Source organism: Lutjanus erythropterus, chromosome 3, assembly GCF_056507025.1.
Source record: "Lutjanus erythropterus isolate fLutEry1 chromosome 3, fLutEry1.hap2, whole genome shotgun sequence".
NCBI lineage: Eukaryota > Metazoa > Chordata > Actinopteri > Lutjaniformes > Lutjanidae > Lutjanus > Lutjanus erythropterus.
In genome coordinates, this window is record NC_139319.1 from 47,411,311 (window position 1) to 47,422,160 (window position 10,850).

Consider the following 10,850-nt stretch of genomic DNA (forward strand, 5'->3'; position numbering starts at 1 on the left):
ATGACCTGGTTACTCAAGATAATCCACCAACCTTGTTGTGAGCAGGTCCATGTAGGAACTACTTTCTTTGTGCAGCACAGTCTATCAGAAATACTTTCTTTTCTACTAGGCTAGGGGACAACTATGTATTTTTGATTTTGGTGTGAACTGTGACCTTGAAATGTGCTGGTTGATCTGAGATTCATATACTTACCCACTGTAGTGTTTTCTATCATGCACACTGTGCACACTGTGTGATTAAAAACAGAATTGGCTGTGAAGTTGCGGGATTAATTTGACATTTTGTGAAAACATATTTTCTTTGTTGCAGAGTTATTATAATAGCACAAGTTTGCAAAGGTGTACCCCAGAGGGTTAAATAAGCCATTAAAAGATGAATAAATAAATACATCTCTGTATTAACATTCATAAATTTATATCATTCCATGGGCGGCACGGTGGTGCAGTGGTTAGCACTGCCGCCTCACAGCAAGAAGGTCCCGGCTGGGGCAGGGCCTTTCTGTGTGGAGTTTGCATGTTCTCCCTGTATCTGCGTGGGTTCTCTCCGGGTTCTCCGGCTTCCTCCCACAGTCCAAAGACATGCATGCTAGGTTAATTGGTGACTCTAAATTGCCTGTAGGTGTGAATGTGAGTGTGAGTGGTTGTCTGTCTCTATGTGTCAGCCCTGCGATGAACTGGCGACTTGTCCAGGGCGAACCCCGCCTCTCGCCCAGTGTCAGCTGGGATAGATTCCAGCAGCCCCGCGACCCTTACGGACTAAGCGGTTACAGAAAATGAATGAATGAATATCATTCCATTTGAAATAAATACAGTTTTATTAAAAAGCACACATAAACTGAGCAAAACATAATGGGAAAGTTCATGCTGTGTTTTCATGTATTAATTTATGCTTTATGTAAAAATATTAAACTGCATTGTGTGGGTAAAAGAGGAGACAGCACTGCCTGTATTAGTGAGTGCCCAGTAGGCCGGACGCAATTTCTGAGCCTGTACGTTGCTCCATTGTCCAGGTGAGTTGAGTCAACTGTTAGCAAGTAACAAATTAGCATGTGAAAGTCCGCTAGCACATGGATAATTAGCATATGAAATTCCGCTAGCATGTGACTAACTAGCGCCCTAAAAGTCTGCGAGCTTCAACGCTAATGCAGTTGGAGTTTTACTACAAGTGGAGCTCTCTAGCGTAATTATTTTTGTTTGGTTATGAATGAAGTTGTGATTTTGAAACTAAAGTGAACTACATATGTTATACAACAGAAATTGTGAATTAGAATGCTAGGTTGAATAAATTAGCTTCATTTTATGATCAGTAATGTTCATAAAATTAGCATAAATGTAATTTTATCTTGACCTCATTCATGGGTCAGGTTTTTTGAGTCCCATCAAGACAAGCCGAGACTTCAGAAGGGATCTCAGAGCCATCAGTGGGGATACCAGAGATTTAGAGATGGTTTCTGAGAGAACCTTTTCCAGTACTGGATGGGGAGCCCAGCCCATGAGATATAGAACCTGTCGCTGCCAAAAGGAGGATGTGAACTGAAACCCCACGTCAAGTACACACACATATACACATACACACACACACACACACCATGCTTACCTTTCTTTGTACTCCACTACAGTTGGATTGCGAACTGTGACTCTTAAAGAAATGTTGAACAATTTACCAGTGTCTTTAATTTATTTATTTATTTATTTATTTATTTTTTATTTTTTTTTATGTGTGCACATTTTTTTAAGCTTGTTATTTTCTAAGTGAACCTGTGGAACGAATATACATCATACATACATACAATATTTGAAATTGCCTGTCGTTCTATCTTGTTCATATTTTTCAGTACATGCAGTTAAAATCTGCAGTTGCAGCCTGTGGTTCTGTTTCACTATGGTTAGCCATCCTATTGGCTCCCGTTGTCCCTAAAATCTTCTGTCTGATCCAGTCTTTACAGTTACCCTTTTCTCACACTGTACGTAGTTGTGACACATGCTGGTTACAAAAGCAATACAATTAACTCATCCTTCAAAAATGGGACAAAAGCGTATTTTGAGGGGATTTGATTTTTACTCTTCCAGTAATGCTGGAAAATACATTTTAAAATATCAAACTCTTAGCTATTAAAGCTTCAAACTTGCCAACCTTCTAGTGATTCAATTCTTTTTATTAAATGTAGATGTCAACTCCAAGTTCACAAAATTAGTTGATGACAAGTTATGTTTTTTTCATTTAACAGCATAGTCGCTAATCAGAATTCACAAAATTCACATTTTTTATTATTACTTATTTAGCTTTCATGCAGAGGGGCTGCAGAGCTGACATGTTATAGTTGAGACATCTGATCGCAATATTATTTAATAAATTTGTCAAAAAAAATTAGAAGGCTTACCAGTACTTGAGCAGTATTCCCACCTTTTTTTTAATACTACACTGTAAACCCGAAGAAGTTGAAAAAACTCAAAATATTTGTCGTAATCAATTACGTAAAAGTTTTTGAGTAGTGGAAATAAATTTTATGAGTTTGACTGAACTTAAAAAATGTACTTTCAGTTTACTCAAATGCTTTCTTGTTGTTATCATAATTTTTAAGTTAGATTAAACCAACTCAAATGTATTTTTATTTTATTCATATAAAACATATATTCATGTATATGTACACTGGATATATTGTTTTTGCTTTAGCTCACAATGTACCATTAATTTTTAGCAATGTCTAAAAACAAAAACACACCTCACATCTCTTTTTCAGTTCATGTTTTTTAACATCAGGAACAGTTTTGTTGAATTATTTTAGCCAGAAAAAAAATATTCTTAAGGCTTAACAGTGTTACAGGTATCTGAACTGTATTTTACAGGAAGGCAGACCATGTTAATTTTAACAGAACCTAAATGCATAGCATGTCCACTTACCAAAACAACAAATAAACCCCAGAGCAGTTCCATTAAGTAATTTCCACAACAGTGATAAAGGCGTGATTTAAACACGACAACAACAACAAAAAAAATAATAATAAAACAAATTATACTCTTTTTCTTCTCTCTGATAAACATGTACTTGGTTAAATATCAGTGAATAAATTTCAATGTACTTGCTACAAGGTGCAAATTAAGGTCAAAATTACTAATAACCAACAAATTATGTAAGATATGAAAAAAAAGACATTTTGGTGGAATCAAAGCTAACACAGATCCAATTATTAAAATAAAATCAGTCACAAACAGTGCATCATTGTTGAGGTAGATAAAGTAGAGGAAAACTCTGAAATTACTTAAAGGTTAACCACTGTTTCATAGATCACTTACTGCACACTTGAATTGAGCAAAGCAACATACTTACTCAACAGCTAACAAGTATATTAAGGAATTTTCTCTCTTCAGCCACCTTTGAGGTATGGTGCAAAGTTATCAAACTTAGCAGGACCAGATACAGGGATGTCTCATTTACGCACAGGTGCCTTCAACATTGCTGAACAACTCGTTTTTCAAACTTAGCAGGCATGGTTTGACTGGTCTGTTATCATCAAGACACAGCAGTATTTTCTGAACAAAGGTAAATGTGTGGATAAGTTTCTTTGGATAATCTAAATGCAATGCATACATTAAGCCAAACAAGAGAAGAAGTGCATCAGCCAACCTGGGCAGACCTCTCACAACAATGCCATCTTCGATCACAACAGAAATGCTGTCGGGGTTAAACTGGATGGTGTCAGTGGGGTTGTCAACTGCCACAGAGAGGAGAGCAACAGGAGTGCCCTCAATGTCTGGATCATCTTCCCACTGCAAAATACACACAGACACAAAAGTAAAAGGTTATAGAGATGATTCAAGAAGCTGGATTTGGGGTCCTGCACTGGAATTACATGCTCCTCATACAGAAATAAAGATGAGTTAACATTTTCTTGTCTTGACACAAGACACTTGTATGCAACTACCCAAGTTAATTGGCTTGTATTATTTGAAAGAAAAACATCTATCTAAATTGTGTTTAAATAGCTTTTTTAAACCTTAGAGGGAAAAAAAACAACAGACATATCCTATTTTGAAAGAACACATATTAGTAGAGCAACAGTGTGTCAATAGCCCAGTAATGCTTCAACTTACTTGCTGGTCATAAATCCTTAAAATTTAGGTAGAATGTGTTGCGTAGGTTCACATTTGTGATGCGATGGAACTCAGCAAACACCTGGGGAAAAAAAACAAATGTTAACAGATTAGTGTTTAGCTGAAAACAGTTAAACTTGGGAATATTATGTACTTGTCTTGAGAAGCATGCTCTTTGTGATACATGAAAACAGTTTTTACCTGTGACTCCATTTTCAGAGCTGGCCATCTTCTGTCTGTTAATCAGTAGACAAAACGCATTATTTTAACATCCTCTACTTTAAGCATACATGTAATAATTCACATTTTAGCATGAATAAAGCTCCATCATTCACACAGTGGTCTGAGACCAGATTTTACATTACAGAAATAAGGTATATTTTTTTCAATGATTGACAAAAATCATTGAAAAAACTCACTTTTAATTCTTGCAACCAAATTATTCGTTAATGAGTTCATCCACCATAAAAATACGAACTTCTCAAACCCTCCACTGACCTGAAGAACACTTTCTGCTTTTGTGACCTGTTGAATCCTGACTATATGATTGTGAACTTTGACCTATTTAGTTCGTGTCTCTTTCTCAGTAACTGTCTGTGGCAGTAGTGAGTTTCTATTTAATTTGTGTCAATTTATCATCAATATAAGCTTTATCAAATCATTTGGAATTCCGAAACTTTTTTAAAAACTCCTCTTCAGTGCGCTGAAATTTATATAACTTCATTAAATTCATAACATGTGTGAGAGGAAGAGACAGAGTACCAAAACATGCCTTTTAATGTGTAGTCTGTTGGTGCTCTGTGAAACTGTCGGGTCAACCAGTGAAGTTTATGAAGTCTGCAGACACACTCACCAATGTCTCACAGCAGCGAATCATGCAGGCAGCACGTAAACCGATAAACCTGCGGTTTTACCCCCATGCAGGCACAAGAGAAAAACACAGGACGAGTTCCTGTCAGTATCACTGCATCAACTTTTTCCCCTCATGATATTCAACCCAAGAATCATGCATGTGTAGAGAGCACGGTGAAGGAGGATTAGCTGTTGTGCTGGTTAATGACGTGCGTTGCTGCCGTTTGGAAACAAAGTTAACTCAAAGCACTAACCTGCTGGCGTTACAGCCTCTGTGTAGGTGACCGTTTTAACTTTAGGAGCTCATATAAACCCATGGGCTTAACTTAACTTCCGTTTGATGATGACCTTGTTTAGGTCCTCTCGGACACTCGGATATAAACATTACCTGCATCCGACCACGTAACAGGTATTACTCCGCCACCGTCCAAGTAAACCTGCATGGTACTATGCTTTCTCTTAATAACACTGCTGTGTCTTTCAACAGACAGGAGATGTTTAAGAAACATTTATACTCACCACAGAAGAGCGCTTAGAATTAGGAGAAGTCCCAGGCTCAGAACAATGCAGCTGACTGAGTGGATGATAATGGCCTCAGTGGCAAGCATGACAATGAGCTAACATCGTTGCTAGCTTGCAAAGGCGCCAAGTGCCCCAAACTGACCTTATCCAATTGCGCTGTCGTCAAAAACACAAGAACACAAAATATTCCTTTCTGTGCACCGAATACAACATTAATACACTGGGTCCTTGTCAAAAAAAAAAGGTTTAATATTGTTTGTCACCTTAACTTCCTAATCCGTCAGTCTCTGCCAAGTTCAGCCATTGAGAAGTCAAAATGCGCCCGATGAGACCACGCAGTGATGTTGATGATGTCACCACGCAGCGTTCTGCCATTTACTTATTTACTTATTTTTATTTACTTATTATTAAGATATCATTGAATGACAGCCATTAACTCAATAGTATTGATCTACTTCAAATTAAAAACGCATTACTCATTCAGAAAACTCAATAGTTGAGAGGTTTTTTTTAACTAAAAACCTGCTTTTGAGTTACCTGACCTTAATGACTTTGAGTTAGTAATACTGTTTGGGTGATGCAGGGGCACTTAGTGTATAGCTAAAACTTTTTATGGTTGATTAAATCATGTTTTTATTAAAAATATGACAGAAATCTGGGGTATCTATTTCATTTATGTACATGTAGTTGACATTTTCACAAAAAAAGTTCGACACCTGGTAAACAACGTGCATCAGGTTTGACTGTGATGTAAAGACAGAAACCTGCTCCCCTCGTCCTGCTGCAGTCTTGAGTGCTGCATCCTGTCATCTTAGAACACGTCAAGTGCAACACCTTGATCCTGTGCTGGGTTAGCATGGCTCTTATCCCCGCTTACCTCCACTCTAGGGGTGGTCTGCAATGGTGCATCCAGCTCATCTGGCTGCAATTCATTGCAGAAAGTAGCCTCTTCAAATTTTAATAACAAATATCACAGAAATCACATGACTACAGACAGGCAAACATAGCGTTTTAGTATGATTCACGTTGCACCAGACCAGAGATTTTTATCTTAAAAACAGCCGAAAGACAAGAAATTAACTAAATAATACGTGGAAAAGTCTCAACAACTGGATGTCTCAAGACTGGGTAACAAGGCAAAGACACAAAGCAAAGAAACCTTTAAATAACAGAGGTATGAGCGCAGGTAGGGCTCACCTGCATGACGCATGGAAGCTCTAGTGTGGGCAAAATGTTTGGCCAACACATTCCACAATAATCAAGAATCTCTGAACACCAAACTCGAAGAGATTAACTCGGCCATTCAAGCTTTATCCAAAGATTTCAAAGCGGTGAAGCACAGGAAAAGCAGAAAAACACATAAGCGATCTGGAGGATGGTTTGGGAAGAGATAACGCTCTCATTAAGGAATTATCCAAACAAGTGTCACTCCTCTGCCAAGGGGTTGATGACCTCGAGTCCCGCCGTAGGAGAAATAACATCAGAATAATGGGACTGAAAGAGGACGTGGAAGCAGATGATTTAACAGGGCTGTTGAACTGTGTGTTTCGTTATGTTTTGGGCTTGAGTAAGAATGATGAATGATGACCGGGCGCACCGTGCCTTGCGGCCTTGTCTGAACCCAGGGGATCCACTATGTAACATCATAGTGTGCCTTTTGAGATGGGGAGACAAGCAGAACATTCTGGCCAAAGTAAGGAAGAAAAAAACACTCTCCTGGAATGGGCAGCCTTATTATATTAGGCAAGATCTATCAGCTGAGGGGCAGAGACAGCGTGCAGAATATAATGACATAATTGAAGATTTGAAAAAGCAGAAGCTGAGAGTGGGAATACTACATCCAGCATGACTCGTTGTCACAATCGATGGAGAGAAGTACATATATAACACATCTTCAGCTCTTTACCATGTAAAGAGCTGAAGATGAACATTCTTCCAAGACTAATTTTTCTGATCTCTTCAGTTCCACTGTTTATACCCAAAAGTTGGTTTGACAATATAAACAGAATGATTTCTTCCTTCTTGTGGAAGGACAAAAAGCCTTGGATCAATCAGAGGAAACTGTCAATGCTGAGAGACAGAGGAGGTCTTGGAATCCCAGATATATATCTATATTATCTTGCATTTAATGCCAGATATCCCCTAATTTGGGGCTATAGAAAAGACAGAGTCAAAGGTAGTTGGGATTGGTTGGAGGAGTATATTTTGAAGGAGAAGAATAAATCAGCCTCACTATCATCACTATGGTAAAGTAGGCTTAGCCTTATCGGCTGCCAAAAGAATGATATTGTTGAATTGGAAAATGTGTAAGCCAGCATGTTTCTCAACAGAAGCATGGTGGCTCGAGTTCTCCAGTCTTCTTGGTATGGATGTTACGTCTGACAAAGTGGAGGACCCAAATGCAGACAACAGTAGGCGGAGAGGAGAGTTCAAAAGATATTTGATCCACAAAAGGTCAACAAAACTTACATGAAACAAGGCAGGTGAATCCAAAAAACCAGGCCAGGAGAAAATACCCAAAAAACCATACACAAGACAACACTAGGGAACACTGGTAAGCACGGAGACAAGAACAAGTGAATGAACCAACAAAGAAAGGAGGACAAGAAACAGGATTAAATACACTAGGGAGGAAAACAAGACACAGGTGAGGGCAGTCAAAGACAGGTGAAACCAATTACTGAACACAAAAGGCGGGAAAACAGACAAAGACAGGAAGTAAAAACAGGACACACGAGGGAGGACCAGAAACTACCAAAATAAAACAGGAAATCAACAAAAAACCAAAACCATGACAATGGAACGGGGAGCTGATATGATTAGTGACAACTTTTTGAAGTAGGACCAAATTTGGAATTGTTTCTGCATGGTATATTGGAGACTGATACTGAGGAGCCTCATGGGAAATATTTCTGAATTTCTGGTATTCCATATTCATGGCATGTACTTTTTAAGATATAGGACTTCATTTGTCAATTATAGGGCATAATACTGTATACCCCCTTTTATGTTATATGGTGTCTCATAATATGTTACTGAATTATTTTATACCTTTTGTTGTCGTATTTGTTTGTTTGTTATTGTAGTGGTTGTTGTGTAATTATTTGTTGTCCTTTTGTTGTTAACCTATGTTGATATGAAAATATAAATAAAAAATAACAACAAATATCACTCTAATTACATAACAGCAGCTACATTCTATAGTTATTGCCATGTGATTGGTTCCTTTTTAGTGTACTTCCTCAAAGTTGACCTAGTTTTAGTACAACAGACCTTGAGTTGCAGTTAGAAGTATTCAAGTATCAAAGAAAATGCCAAGTTCAATTTAGTTTTGAGTATTTTCCTGGGCTCAGAATAAAGGCTGAAAGCATGGAGTCATGGTTGACAAGCTGAGATATGACAGACCCCAGGAGCCTCGAGCAAATATGCAAGACCATGGACTCACAGGACGCAGGATGTGTTAGCGGGTTTTTACTGGATGCGGTGTGTCTTAATTTAAATTTTGTCAGTGCTGTTACAAAGATTTTGAAGGGGGCGTGAGGAGTGGCTTGGCTTTTTCCAGAATGAGCTTGTGGTGAACAGAGGATACCTACTTGTCAGATGTTATGTTGGATGAATTTGTCATTTCAGGTAATGTCAAGGTTTTCCATCTCAGTGGACATTATACATAAAGGAACAGGCAAGATCTTCTCTGGTGTTCTTGACAACAAGAGACAGATGATACAAAATCATCAGGGCAGACTCATCTGCTCATGAGTCAGTCTAGAGTAAAGTATAGGTAGGAAACTGTGCAGTCAGTTTGTTTACATGGTGGTGTTGGGAAAAGGAGTAGCTACATATGATCATTGGTAATAATTCATAATTAATAATATTAATTATGTCATGTTATATCATTTACCCAGTGGGTAACAGAGGAGAAGGAGATAGACAAAAAGGGAGAAAAGGCAACTGTCAAGGTGACGGTCAAGAAATCTGTGGAGGGCACACAAGAAGACCTCATTGAGCTCTTCCACAGCTATGTAAAGAAATTTAAAATACATCACTTTAATATCAAGCAGCAGTATGCCTTCTGCCGTGAGCTGAAGAAGGAATGTCAGGGGAGGAGGAATGTCAGGGGAGGAGGCTTTGATACATGTTGACTTTTCAGAAAACTACAGCTGTAAATACAGTTCTCAAGTTCAGGCGGTCCACTTTGGGGCTTCACATCAGCAGGCCACCCTTCATATGGGTATGTTGTATGTTGGTGGACTCTCAGAGCCTGTGTGCTTTAGCACCATCTGCCCCAGTAGACATAAAGGCCCTCCAGCAATATGGCAGCACCTAAATCCTGTGCTAGATTACCTTCAACATCCACAAGTGTCTGTGCTGCACTTTTTAAGCGACAGACCCTGTATGCAATACAAACAACGAGGAAACTTCTACCTTTTCACTACAGAACTGGACAGAAGAGGATTCAAGGCTGGTTCATTGAATTTTTTCGAGGCTAGTCATGGAAAAGAAGCACCAGATGGTGTCGGGGGAGCCTTAAAAAGAGCAGCTGACATGATGGTAGCAAAGGGGCATGACATCCCAGATGCAGAAGAGTTACTCAGGGCCTTGTCTGAAACAAACACAAGTGTGAAACTGTTCTTTGTGAAAAGTGAAGATGTTGAGGAAGCAATGGAGAAAATGCCAAAGCAGATACCAGCTGTTCCTGGAACCATGAGAATTCACCAGGTCATTACTGTAGCTCCAGGAGAACTGATGGTTCGTGATGTAAGCTGCATGTGCACAACACGGAAGCAGTTGAACTGCAAGTGCTTCAACACCCAGTGTTTCAGTTTCGGCCAGAAGATAGAAACGGCTGTATCACAGACAGCCAGTGGGGGGAATCCAGAAAAAGAAATCCAGTGGGAAAGTCCAGAGCTGATTGGTAAATGTTGTATTCTCAGATATGACGATGATTTGTATCCAGGCATCATTCTAAACATACAAACAACACATGTCCAGGTCAAATGCATGCATTGTGTTGGGTCAAACCGATTCTTCTGGCCGCATCAGGATGATATCCTCTGGTACCTGTTTGATGATGTCCTTGAACTCATTCCACCCCCACAGAATGTGACAAAGCGCCATGTGAAGTCTTGAAAGAGGTGTGGAACCGACTCACAAGATGAATTCATGAAACAAAAGGCACATTCATGCATATATACAGACACACACACTGATGCAGGCACACACATGCAAAAACACTCTGACATGGACACAGACACAGGCGCTGATACAGACAGACACATTGAAATCGTTAACTGTTTGATTATTATTGTTATTAGTTCAACCAGTTCATCAAGTTTAATTGTATGTTATTGGAGCAAGGATGAGGTGACTTTTAGCACACCTCATG

The 10,850-nt window shown here is 38.9% G+C and overlaps 1 pseudogene; it reads left to right on the forward strand.

The window, feature by feature from the left end:
- The first annotated feature begins 9,574 nt into the window (after positions 1-9,574).
- LOC146330935 (uncharacterized) lies at positions 9,575-10,623 on the forward strand (annotated as a pseudogene).
- The last annotated feature ends 227 nt before the right edge of the window (positions 10,624-10,850 follow it).